The sequence below is a fragment of the Daphnia pulicaria genome, chromosome 6 (assembly GCF_021234035.1).
Source record: "Daphnia pulicaria isolate SC F1-1A chromosome 6, SC_F0-13Bv2, whole genome shotgun sequence".
Lineage (NCBI taxonomy): Eukaryota > Metazoa > Arthropoda > Branchiopoda > Diplostraca > Daphniidae > Daphnia > Daphnia pulicaria.
Genome location: NC_060918.1, coordinates 18,367,625 through 18,380,055, shown reverse-complemented (window position 1 = coordinate 18,380,055; position 12,431 = coordinate 18,367,625). Strand labels below are relative to the sequence as shown.

Below are 12,431 nucleotides of genomic sequence, written 5' to 3'. Positions count from 1 at the left end.
ATCAAATCCTTGAATCCAATCTGTCAGTGCAAAAGGAGGTTTGAGATCAAATCAATAATTTAAATTAATTTGAAGGTGCTGAAAAGGTAGAATACGAAGGTTTTGGCTTTTTTAACCCTCGACAGGGCAACATAAAGACCGTGGTAGTCGATTTGTGGTGAAAAAGGACGGCTATTGAGATCCAGAATGATTCTTTTGCAAGTTTGGCCTTGCATCTTGTGTACCGTAATACCAAAGGCAAACTTTTCTGTGTGTGGCCTAATTTTGATGACCGCAGGTTGTTCTCGTAAGGGAAAATATACTTTTCTTTCCTCTGATTTTGTTTTCGGGCGTATAGGTATCACCACCTTGTTTGGAACTAGAGACTTTCCAATGAATTTGTGTGGGTCAGCATTGGGTATTTCAACGTGAATGTAGACGGGGGGAATTGCAATCTGATGTCTGAGCCGGTGTTTATCGTAATTGGTTCCAAAACGCGGTGCATATTTTCTTCAGGATGAAGGGTCAAGGAATGTATAGTTTATTAATTATGCTTTTAATTTTTTTTTTCTGTTTTACCTGTGTTCCGTTCGATAGGCCCAGTGAAGGGTTAATATTTTCTGTCAGATAGCCGGATGCACCACTTACGAAGCAGCTAGTAAAAGCTTGAAAATACTGGTAGATGTAGGTATGCACAGCGGTACGTACTGTTGCAGCCAGACGTCCACGTAGCGGTGTTTCCCAAACAAATCTTTGTACACTTTGGTATCGTGCCCAGCTTGACGATTGGTAATTATTGATAACCATCCGCTCTTTGTTGCTTGTGACAACAATAGATGCCCATTGCCATAAGGTATCTTCTTAAATATCATTTGATGTTAAAGTTTGTAATTTCTTCATGTGATCTGCATTAATCCGCGGTTGACCTTGACGAGGTATTCTCATTTGATTGAGGAAATTCGTGTGATCCACGTCTAGAGCTGCTTTCGTTTGTTGGGTCAATTCTATCATTTTAAATTTACGAAAAAGAATTGTGCCTCTTGTTTTTGGTCCAATCGTGTCTTCTAATTATTTTTTTGTCTTGAATCATTTTTACACAGGCTCCATAAAAAGTGTACCGTGTTGTGAGGGGTGGCAATTGGAAAAAATCTCCCATCAGCAACACTGCTATTCCTCCAAAAGGAGTCTCAGGATTTGCCATTAGCTGACGAAGGCGGTTGTCGATTTGGGCCAGCATTTCAGGGGAAATGTACGAAATCTCATCAATCACTATCATAATTAATATTTCAGATTTGAATCTCGCGTGCAAAGCGTTCAACTGATCAGCAGGTAAGTCGGGTAAAAAAATTAGACTCTTTAGGTCGGTAATTGAGAATTCGAATTGGTTGTGGATCGTGCAGCCGTTTGGTAAGTTACTTGCCGCTATTTCGGTTGGAGCCATACATTAAATGAAATATCCCATTTCTAAAGCTTTTTGGTAGATACAGCTGGTCAGGTAAGATTTGCGAGTACCAGGTCCTCCGTGCATCAGTAATTGAATGATTTCCGGTTCTGGCGATTTGATCTCTTCAGCATCTCTTTTAGCCTAGTTTCATTCAAAACGGTTTTATTAATCATCTAGATCATAAAAACGATATAAAATTCAAATCATGAACATGACAACGTTTTGTTACTATATTACCCATATGACATTTTAAAGCAACCCTTACTTTAAATTTAGAATTTTAAAGTTAATTTTCGTAGAGGACATCTATTCTATTACAGCGTTTTATGCCAGAGAGGAGAAGTGGACTGACCTGGAAGTAAGTGATGCACTGATCTAAAACATTTTTTTGGCACTCGTTCAGTAAACTCGAATCGACATCCGGATAGTCCTGTTGCATCGGGCATTTCGTCGTTCTCTTCTTGATATTTGGGACTTAATCTGCTGATGACTTCGTCCATATCAGGCTCTTACTCGAGTTGCGTGTTAATTAATAAATTTCAGTTAGCGATGGTGGCGCTTCCGGATTGTCTTTACTTCCCATGATAGTCGACAGAGCGTTCATAGTTTGCCTCTAGATATTCGTCATCTTTCGAGTAAGGTTTTCCCATATTGTCATCAGAAGTAGCCTGGGCCCGTAAAATATCTATGCTTTTTAGCTGTGCTAAATCGGCTTCATCGTTTTCATTTTCTTCGTTTTTTGTTAGTTTTTCTGCCGTCCCAATAGGCAGGGATGTATTGTCAGGAACATTTCAAATTTTTGCGTCTCGTCTGCTGAACATTTGAACTGCTTCTCTATCGGTACTACTTGTACGCAGTCCATGGGTTTTATTTGTAATCCATTTCATTCGGACTTTGTCGAGAAAAGTTGGCCCACAATTTCCTACGGCCGAAACAGGACCAGAAAAAACGCGCAAAAATCCTAGCCTGTTTCTTCCAAGCTTCTTTTAGCTTGCCAGGTTTAGTTGGAGGAGGTATAGGTGCGTATGAAAGCACAGAAACTTTTATCTTGGAACGTAGACATAGTTCATGAGTTTCATAAAGCGGGTGTGTTGACGCGAATGGAAAGCAACCATTAGGCCTAGATGGCCTGCCTCGTTTTTCTTTTGCTTCCTTAAAATAAAAGTAATTTGACGTGCTAGATCTCCAATAATGTAGGTAACGTTCATGCTTACTGTTTGCTTTTTCCTTTTTTTCGGAACGACATCCACTATTGAAGCAAAAATTCGTATATGCTTTAATCCTTGAATGCGCAACCACGGTGGGCATAGTGAATATGTTGAGGCACAGCTATCTTTCCCGTGCTTTCAGTATAAATTTGAGCAGTGGAATTCACATCAAGGCTTTCAGCTGGACATTCCTCGTCTACAATGCCCAAGACTTCCGGATCAAGATCTTCATCATATAAGTAATCTTGATGTGGTGACAAGCCGTTTTTCTGCACGTCTTAAATCTTCTTCTCTAGTTTGTTCGTCGTCTTCTTCATATTCGTCACCAGGTAAAATTTCGAACTCGTTTGAATCATCGCCCGCAATATAAGCTGCATACTCTGGATAATCGACGAAATATTTAATTGCTTCTATGACAAATACCTTGAAGAAATTACAAACAATATTGTAAGTACTGGACAAATACAAATTTATATTGTTTGCATAAAGATCTTGCGTATACCTTAAAAAACGTGCAGGATGTAAATTCGGCTGGACCACCCAATATAGCTAGGGATGCGAAGGATGACGACACTTCAATAGTGCTACTTATTTTTCTGATGATCCAATTAAGGATGTGCATAGCAGTTCTTTTTTGTTCTGGAATCTTCCGCTGAACTGAAGGAAGATTTTCAACAGTCCGACGAGCATTTTTAATCAAACTAATCTTGGGAGTAATTTCGGAAGTCGGTTTCGTCACGTATTTCAGCAGGTAACACAAGGTGCTTTTAGCTTGTTCTTCACTTCCTAGTACGCCAACATTGGTATTGCAACCTAATAACGTTGTGATAACTTCGTTGAATTCAACGATAAGGCCCTTTCGTTTTAAGAGCACCTTGTTGACAATATTCTTGTTTTCTGGACTAAGGTTTTCATATCTTTCCAAGAGGTCAATTGTCAGTTTTTGTTTCTTTTGCATTCAATTCTTCGTTTGTTCTCGATTGGCAGCATCGGTCTCCGCTTGATTTCCCACATCACCAATCTGTTGTTACGTTCAGGAATTTGAAGTCTTGACATATTTCTCGTAATCCTGAGACCCGATATTTGGTGTTCTGATTTCTGGACGCTTTTTATACGTTCGCACACCATAAGCTTCTTGAAACAGCACAATTTTACAACAGGATGTTTCTAATGCAATATACAATAAGCTTACAATCAAAATACAACATGCAAGCTTTACATGTTTGTGAATGGCTGTGGCAGTTACAGATAATTGCAGCCTGTTGTACGTCATCATGAAATTGTGTTGGTTGACGCAAAGGATGACGAGCCGTCGTAAGTGCACCTTTTACGATGCCGTCGAGTGCTTTGGCCACCGCACTAATTAAAGCCTCGTAAGATGCCACACACTGTTACAGATGAGCTGGTAATCCACTTCAATAAACGAGTTGCAAATGCAACGATCCCCTTGCCTGCTCCTCGACACATCCAAAGGATGCTGTTGAAGTTCCAAATACCCCAGGTTTTCTATCTGGTAAAGGTTGCGTTCTCTTGGTAGAGTGATCCGTCGGAGTACCTAGTAGAATTTCAAAAACTGCCTCTGTCAGCAGACGAAACACTTCAGCTGCGGCGACAGGTCCTTTTGTCAGTATAGTTCTGAGATGGTGTGGAGCTATTTTAATTGTGTGGAAATCCTTTTCTTTATTCTGAATAGCCTCAGCAAAGCCGGAACCATCGGCTGGGAAACCGCCGTTTCCATTTTTTGGGAATGGCATTCGGAGATTGAGAATTCCATTAATATCGTCAGGGGCGTAGGTGAAGAAAATGCTAGGCATCCCATACATGTAGCGCATCGCAATCAAATTTTGAAATTGAAGCTCCTCGATGTGCACTTGTAAATGGAATCCTCGTTGTGCACGACTTATTGATGTGTGGAGCAAACTTTTCAAGCAATTTGGTCAATGACTTTGCAGTGGGGTTGCGAGATGCTTGGGCGAGTTCAGTCGCAAAGTTTGGTTCATTCATCCACTTTGCAAACGTATCAATGACGTATCAATGATACAGGATTGCATTTTATTCTAAAAGATAGAACCCGAGTAGCTGCGTGACGTTGAAGCTGATCGAAAAGTAAGAAAATGAGGCGCTCACAAGTTGCAAAACACCCTGTTTACTGGAACATCATGTGCCTGACGCGTTTTTCTGAAATTGACCCGGATCTTTCAAGTTCGCGTCCGAAGACAAAAAGGAACGGAAATGGTGCATAGAACAATATATCATTCGTTTGAAATTCATTGAACGGCTTTGTTCCCTTTTCGACATCCACCTACAAATAATTGATTACCTTTAGAAACCATAAAAGTAAAAATTAATTAACTTGAAAAGAAACTCAAATGGTTTACTGTTGCTTCTTTAGGTTCATCATTATCTACTCGTCCGGTAGTAGCGGGTTCTACATCTCCTTCTTGGACGTTGGCGTCGACTGTTTCATTCGCCTTGAAGATTTCGAAAGAAATTAATACACAAATATTAAGAGTAAAACACATTATGCTTACCGTTTCAGTACCATCGCCTTCATCTCCAAATGTGTGTAACAAACCACGGAAAGCTGCGCAAACAGGTTTAGTTTTGTCAAGACTGACAGGAATGCTTCGAGTAAGAAACGAAGCAGGAAGTGGCCGATCTGAGGACTCGTTACAATCTTGGTCAATCTCTTCAACTGGAACATCAGTGGTACCTTCTAGAGTGGTAAGGCGATCTACCAATATTTCCGCCTCGTTGTCAACAATCGTGGCATTTTTATAAGGTCGGACAATATCCTGTTGAAAGCGTAATGCATGGTTGTTGTTTCCACGATTTCCACATTTCGATAAAGTGGATTCAAAATCTTCAATGCGTGAAGCCAAAAATAAACTATCTCAGTCCTAACACGGAGTTCCTTAACGTCTTTCAAAGGAGATGGGACTAGTGCATTAAACTGACGACGAGATCCAACAAACACGACTGAAATAAATGCTGCTAGATTTTCTATTCTGGGATATTGTTCAACATCAGACGAATAATCCTCTGTAGTTCGGCTAGCTTGGTAGGTCCGTCAGGCTGAGGAAATGATAACATGCTCTTTCTTTGCTGAATGATCGGGACACAATCATCAGAACGTCAATTTCACTATTGAAACATAGAGGCGACTTTGCGCAATTAGTAGTTCCTTGACCAGAGTGAGAGACGTAAGTCCCAGTCTCTCCGGATTCCCGAAATCTATTCCGCCTACAATACAGAATTTTGGAACCTCCAAAGTAGAGTGTCGGATTTGGTATAAACACGTTTCTCACAGCGTGGCCATATTGTTTTCAAGTAACTCGAGATGAAGATGGTAGAATTTGATGTCCACCTTTTAACAGAAAATATAAAGTGTCGTTCAAATTTTTCAATGCTTATTAAGACGTTACGTTGAGAACACTCACCTGGTAGACACTTATGCATCACTGATAGGGCTGAGGTATATTCAATAAAGATATAGTCTGGGCGTCAGTAATTCGAAGAAGAGCCAAATTCCGAATGTGAATTTCTTCGAACTCAAGTGAGCCCATCTGAAAGGCACTTATTCCACATGAAGCGCAACCTAGAAGCATTGCGTTCTTGTCAAACGTTGCCTGAAACTTGTCAACAAGGCGCCAAGGTCGCTGGAATTTAAATTAGCCGCAATTTCGTCTTGAAGGCATCGTATGGCGTCCTGCTGGACCTCGGTGGAAGCATGCGGATGAAGTTGGTTTGTGGAGGCGAATCAGCTTTGACCTGAATTTGCCGCCATAGTAAGAAAAGAAACAGTCAGGTCCCTTTCAAATTCTTTCAAATCTTCACCAAAAGGAATTCTCTTTAATCCAGATTGAATGATATCGAAGACTATATGTCTAAAACTGGGATGAGAGAGCGGTCTCAAAGGTTGACCATCAAAAGCTGTTAGTTGTGGACTGTAACTGGGCTGAGAAAGTGGTCTCAATTTTGTGCCACCACAAGCTGAGACTACATGTCTAAAACTGGACAGAGAGGGAAGAATCATAATTTCACTATTAGTGATTGTAACTGTACTGTTATATTTAATGAAAGTAACGTTAAATCCTATTTAAAGAACTTGGTTATAGAAATAGTAACCAACATAAATTAAAGAATTGAAGAACACACAAAAAGAAAAAGCACCCACATTATGTGTTCTTTTCGTTTTTCTTTACTTCTAGCCATTTCTGTTTTGTCAGGGTCTCTGTATTTGGACAGTATAGTTGTCCTCTAAACTGTGAATATCCATTGTTAGTTGTCATCGGTTGTTGACACTTATTGCAGGTGTAAGCCCTACCGTTCTTGCTCCTTTTCTTTTCCTACACTTCCTGTTGGAGGATTCTTTATTTTACGCCATGCCGTTGTTCGTGATATGGCTGGACTGATCAACAATTTGGAATTATCAATCACAACGATTGTAAAAAGGTCAATTTCAGGATTTTTAGCAATGTCTTCTTGACTTGTGAGAGAGTTGTCTTCATTGTTAGATGGAACCGTGTATCGTCGTCTAACTTGAGCCAGACCGGTATTGTCTTGGGGTTCTTCAAAAACCATATGGTTACTCAATTGACTTGACTTGACATGACAGCAGTGGTTATGTTGCGCATATGGCAATAGTGAGTAATTTTCCTCCTTAAGTTTTTATCTCCTCAACACAAATGCTGTTCTTATGCCTGCAAATGTTTACAAATGAAAAATACGAATAATTAGAAGAATAACTTGTCGATAGCTGTGAAGAGATAGAGATAACTTAGGATATTGCCGTGGGCGACATGCAAGTATCTCAGACCGACTGTGAACAATGGTCATGGCGGATACAGAGAGAAAGACTTTCACTCATAGTACAACTCACACGGCACAAAAAAAATTAAAACTTGGTTCAGCGGATGCACGACAACAAGTTTAGTCAAGTCTACACAAACACAAAGACGAAGATGAGGATAAACTTTAAAAACCTTTGACTAAAAGCAGAGACTGTGAAAAGGTGCAGCCAGAAGTGGCGCCACCAGATGGTAAAAAAAAAACGATAAACCTGCAATGAAATACCACCCATGGATATTGCATCGGTTTGCGTGTAGAGCATCACATCAACAGGATTCTGTAAGCACTTAACATGACATTGCTCTTCTTGCCATATTTCAAAAGCGTCCTCTTTTAATAAAGGAGTTCCAAGAAAGTTGGTCAGATACTCGGCGTTCAAAATCAGACTTTCTATGAGCCGGATGGTTTATTTCTCTCCTCTGGTTCTTCGCCGACAATGCCTTGTCAATTCAAATTTCGTGATGGCTTTGTTGACAGCCGCAGTGGAAGGCTTGGACACACCCGCTTTTTTTAGTTAACCCTCCTTAGCAGAACGTAATGTTGCAACATCGCCGAGGTCCCATTAAAAAATGGCTGAAGAAACTTCTGTATAAGGGGACGGTAGAGGGGATGGCTCTCATTGCTGCATGCCTTGGCGATCCGCCGCATGAAATGCCACGAATCCATTCGTACTAGAAGATTTTCCCATTGTGGAAGAAGTCGTCAATATTTGCTTTCGTCTATTTTGCAGCAATCTCTGTCTGTAAAATGGAAAATTGATTTAATGGAATATTGATTGCAGTAATTAAAACCATTTAATCATTATACCTGTGTATAAAAATGATGGATGTTAATGATTAGCTTTGGAAAATCGCTCAACTAGGCCATTGGCTAAAGGTTTCTGATTTGACAAACTCTCGGATGTTGATAAGACGGAGATTACTATCTCTCCTCGCTTATTCCCCACATTGGTACACCATGAGGTAGATCTTGCAGCTTTGACCTGTAAAAATTATTTGTTAAAAACGTATAAAAAAATTTAAGAATGAAATATACCTGTAGCTTCAGTGTTATTTTTTTAGTTGAGTCAATTTTCAAAATTGTTCCATACACTGAGTTGATTCGTGATTTTAAAGCAGGCAGACGAGACCACACATCTCGTACATAGGTTACGAGGAACCATTTACAGCCAGGTGGATTATGAAAGAAGGGCAAAGTGGCGCAAGTAACATCCGGAATTCCAAGTCGCTTACGCGAAATCTTATGGCGCTCACAATCACTGAGATAGGCTACAGCTTTCCTCATCCACTCATAAGAGTGCATTTTTGTAACATTATTCCAAAGGGAATTTGAACTATTTTCAAGAGTCCGACTACGCATCAAATTGACGACGCCAGTGTCACTTTCGAGTTAGTAAGACTGGGAATCGAACTCAAAGAAAAAATGGCAATTGACTCAGAATTCGGTCATCATATGATATGAAAGTTCCTTGGCAAGTTGGACATTGATGATATGCAGCAGCGAGATAATATCTTCCTTTCAAGTCAATGACGTTGCGAACTTTTCGATATACTCCTTTTGAATTTAGTGAAAAACTCTTGGCACACACTGACGTTGCGAACTTTTCGATATACTCCTTTTGAATTGAGTGAAAAACTCTTGGCACACACTGGGCATTTTAGATCAAAAGCCCACATTCGCTTAAGCATCCATAACAAAAGTCTTCTGTGGAAATATGAATGCAAGTTCGGGTACTGCTTCAACTCTGGACCCGGTATTTCTGGTGGATACCACCACTGCTTTAAGTTCTTTGAAAGAAAACCTTTATTTGAAAAGACTTGGTGCCCTATCCACTGTTGATCCTGCTCTCCTAAACTTTCTTTCCAGCCAAGTAGAAGTCTTTTCGAGTAATCATGCTGCCTTGAATTATTCTCTTCACATGATGGAAGATTGGTGGATGAGGCCTATAACAATAAATTGAAATGTTAAAAGATATGACTACAAAATAAATGCAACTTATTAGTTATACTTGAACACCAGGATTCTTTACATTAACTGCTACTGTTGAATCCACTGGTTTTGATAACGGAGCCAGAATGTTTTCATCACACTTGTTGTCTGTTGGTTGATGAATAGACTGATTGAACGGAATCAAATTTTGTCCACTATGCCTACCAGTTGACACTAATGTTTTAGGGAGAGAGAGCGGAACCACAGCACTTTTACTGACAGAGTCTCTGTCACAGTTGGTTTTGTGGTCGTTACAGCTTTACAATTCTTTACAGGAACCACTGGCTTAACCTTTTGACACAAAGTATGATTTTATTAATTGCACAGATTGTTTATAATGTCAAATACTTACATGGCATCCAGACTCACTGACAGAGTCTGCCACAGTTGGTTTTGTGGCCGTTACAACTTGACAATTCTTTTCAGGAACCACTGGCTTACCCTGTTGACAGAGAGTATGATTAAATTAATTGCACAGGTTGTGTAAAATGTCAAATACTTACATGGTATCCGCAATCACAGACACGAAGCTTTCCCATAACATCTCTACCTCTACTTTGAAGTGTTCTCATTGGGCACTTTTCTATTTTTTCAACAACTTTGCCCCATTTGGTGGTTTTACTAGCCCTCTGCCCTTGCCAAAAATTGTAAGATTCTCGTCTCCCATTCCGAATTTGATTTTGCTGTTTTTGGCATTTTGACGCAAAATACTTCCAAAAAACGACACTCTTCAACTAAATTCCAAAGCTAATATTATTTTTCCGATCCCCTTCTGTTGATAGGAGATGAATCCTCCAAATACAACTTGTTGTTTGCCATTCTTCTATCTGCATTGAGAAATTAATATATCCTCAGCTTGATCTTTCTTGTGAAATTGTAATCGATGTCACAGAGTTAGATCTAACGCTGAAGAATAGAGAAGCCAGGTGTAGTAATGATTTAAATTAATTTGTGGCTGAGATAAAGTCGATAGACTTGCTGCTTTCCAACAAGATCTATTTTTAAACACAGCGGCAAAACTAACAGCGATGAACAACGGATTTCTCTCGGCATTTTCTGGCTGAGGACTGTCGATAAACCTGACCAACCAGTATGATACTCTATGTTGGTGATAGGGCCTTTCGCTGGGACTTGGAACAGATTATCCCAGGGGATCCCACTCAACCCGTAAACCAATTCCACATCATGTTCTAACTTATCGATGGCAACCCACTATTTACATATGCAAGATCCACAACCACCCACATCCCCGACAGTTGTGAGCCTTTATTGAGAGCCAAAACAGTTTGGTTCTCAAGCAAGAAGTAGCTCACCATTGCCGCCAAAAGACAAGGAGTGTATAAACGATATTGTTACCATGCTCGAAAGAGTTTTTCCTCTTTGTTTAACGCTACCTACACTTTAGGAGTCCCGATTCTAAAGAAAGATGCAATTGATGTTCTGAACACCAAGTCAAAGCATATTCAGTGCCTATAAAACCCAACAGGGATTCGCCTGTACACAAAAATTGAAGCCTTAAAAAGAGGCTATATTTCTCTTTCCGTCTACACCTGTGGCAGACAATATACTTCTCTAGAACATTTTCATAGTCATACATGAAAATTATATTCCAGGTATGTTACTTAAAACCTTCCTATTTGGTCATTAAAGACAGTTTACATTTATTTAAAAAAAAAATGATTGTAATGATTGTAAATAGTGGTGATAATTGTTGTTGGTAAATATTGGAGACGCCAGTGTAGTAAAGATTTAAAATAAATTTGTGGCTGGGATAAAGTCGACAAACTTGCCTGCTTTCCTTGTTGAATCCTTAACCTAACTAAATTCGAAAGAGAAAACCTGGTTCGCTTGTACAAAGATTGTATGTCAGATTTCGACAAAATACCTTTAAAGTATCCAAGAAAGGATTCTAAAGCCTTCTAAGAATTCTCAAGCCACCTCTTATGTGGTCGGTTTGTTCGTTTTAAAAACAATAGTTACCTCGTTAACCAAGAAGCACTTGCACTGAGCACTGAGAAGCACTGAGAAGATGTTTTAAAAAAGCCATCTTTGCCGCCGACAGAGAGCTACATCGTTGAATGAATTTGTCGCGATGATGGTGTTAAAGCAGACCCTTTATCATTGTAGCTCTGTGTTTGGAGCAGCATCTTTCAATCTCAACGAAAATCTATTTAAAATCGACCTAGCCTTGTCATACTAGGGCATTGCCACTAACTGTGCAACGTTTGGGCTTGATCATTGTAGTAGGCTATACATACGTTTGTTTGATGTTGGATTTAATATATTTTTATTGATATTATATATCTTGAAAAAAATCAATTGTTGGTAAATAGAAATTTTTAGACAATCTCCATCACTACCATTGGTTAGTTGGTGGCGAAAAGGTGTTATGGTGTTTGTCTATAACTATCCTGATAGAAAGTGGTTACAGTTACCGCTCCTAAGCTAAAGCGAAACCGACACTACATTTCATACCAGATAAGGAGATGGGGTTTCTCTGGAAAGTCCAGCAGTCGACATTTTGCCCCCTCCCCCTTCTCAGACGACGAATTCGACTGCGCTGCTCCTTTCGGCGAGATCCGGAAGCTTTGCCTTACTTGGCGGTTGGGCCTGCCCTGAAGGGGAAAAACTACTTGGAAATACTTCCGGAACGGAAGTATCCTTTCGGTACGCCGAAAGGAAGTAACTGTTCCAATCAGAAAAAACCCATTTATTACATTTTTGTGAGATGCTTTCTTGTCTGGTTGTTAAAAATAGTTTTTTTTAATTTCTGAATGAAATCAAGCTTCACGCTAAAATTCAGTTTGAGCCCAAATATGCGATAATAAACAAAGAAGATTCGTCGATAAGGCTTTATATTTTCAAATAACCTTTACTTACAGTTAATTAACTATAAAAAGAAAGATTTTGTTCTTTTTTTTTCTTTTTGTATTGCATTTGTATGTAGCCCAGGTGGTGTC

General features: G+C 39.5%; 2 long non-coding RNA genes across 2 annotated transcripts; both read right to left on the bottom strand.

Moving 5' to 3' along the window:
• Window positions 1-7,387: 7,387 nt before the first annotated feature.
• On the bottom strand, window positions 7,388-9,066 carry LOC124341974. The gene is made up of 3 exons (XR_006918694.1): window positions 8,518-9,066; window positions 8,290-8,464; window positions 7,388-8,222 (listed from the first exon to the last, which is right to left on the bottom strand). It is a non-coding gene; the product is annotated as an uncharacterized LOC124341974 (long non-coding RNA).
• A 25-nt stretch (window positions 9,067-9,091) lies between these two features.
• LOC124341973 lies at window positions 9,092-12,021 on the bottom strand. Its single transcript, XR_006918693.1, has 4 exons — window positions 9,975-12,021; window positions 9,824-9,913; window positions 9,491-9,762; window positions 9,092-9,425 (listed from the first exon to the last, which is right to left on the bottom strand). It is a non-coding gene; the product is annotated as an uncharacterized LOC124341973 (long non-coding RNA).
• Between the last annotated feature and the right edge of the window lie 410 nt (window positions 12,022-12,431).